This window comes from Monodon monoceros, unplaced genomic scaffold, assembly GCF_005190385.1.
Source record: "Monodon monoceros isolate NGI ecotype Baffin Bay Population unplaced genomic scaffold, NGI_Narwhal_1 Super_Scaffold_8, whole genome shotgun sequence".
NCBI classification, from domain to species: domain Eukaryota; kingdom Metazoa; phylum Chordata; class Mammalia; order Artiodactyla; family Monodontidae; genus Monodon; species Monodon monoceros.
The window spans coordinates 47492926-47494141 of NW_021703785.1; the positions used below are offsets into that span (position 1 = coordinate 47492926).

At 29.4% G+C, this 1216-nt stretch overlaps 1 non-coding gene across 1 annotated transcript; it reads left to right on the forward strand.

The window, feature by feature from the left end:
• The first annotated feature begins 867 nt into the window (after positions 1-867).
• Positions 868-972, forward strand: LOC114888457. Its single transcript, XR_003791792.1, has one exon. It is a non-coding gene; the product is annotated as a U6 spliceosomal RNA (small nuclear RNA).
• Positions 973-1216: the final 244 nt, after the last annotated feature.

The window sequence follows — 1216 nt, forward strand, 5'->3', positions numbered from 1 at the left end:
CGGCAGGCGGACTCTCAACCACTGCGCCACCAGGGAAGCCCAGTTTTAGCATTTAAAAACAAATTTTAACTACAAATATTTAATATATAGAGCAGTTTATTATATGTATATATATATATGTGCATATGTCAGTATTTTTTATATTCACACACACAAGTGTGTATATAAATTTTTCAACAGCAAAAGCAGCTTAGATACCCATTACTTGAATAGTGGATAAATTATATCACATATATTCCACATACATATATCAACATATATCAACTTTAAGAAACTAATGCTGAGTGAAAAATGAAGCAAAATGAGACATAAAAATATTCAAACAGTACTTTATCTAGGAACATAAAAATTATATATACTTATATATATAAATAAATTATATATATATTTATAATATATATGTATATTACAATTATGGTTTCCTATTGTAATGAAAGAGAATGGAAGAAACTGAATGGTTTGTGTAGAAAAAAGTAAAAAAAAAATCATTAAATTAAAAAAAGTCTTTTCATAGGCCAATGATGAAGATTCTCTCTCTCTCTCTCTCTCTCTCTCTCTCTCTCTCTCTCTGGTCAAATAACAAAATGCACCTAACTAATGCATATTAATTTGTATTCAGTAAATTTGTCACTGCTGTTACAGATCAAGGGCTCATGCTGTCTGACTGGAATAGAAGCCAGTATTACGGTACTGGCTTTCTGAGGAAAAAAACAGCTTTGTGAGGTTGACCATCAAGGAGACAGAAGGCAGGGCTCAAATACAAAATACAAATTCTTCCTAGTATTAATTCAAAGGAATGTCATCATTCCATTTGGTGGATTTCCTGAAGCTCTAAATGGGATTACTTTGAGAGAAAAACAGTCCAATGTTTGCTTCAGCAGCCCATATACAAAAAATGCAATGATGCAGAGAAGCTTAGCATGGTCCCTGTACAAGAATAACGTGTACATTTGTGAAGTGTTCTCTATTTTTTTCTATTTTTTATTGTTCATATGCTCCAGAGTTTTTGTTAAAGTGAAAAAATGTTTTAGAAATAGATAGTGGTGATAGTTGCACAATGTAGTGAATGTAATTAAGGTAAACAAAATTTATGTTTAAAAATTGTTAAAATAGCAAAGTATATATATATATATATATATATATATATATATATGCAAAATAAGGGTACACAAAATACAGTTAATTTATAGAAGTTCCATTATATTGCATCATTGTT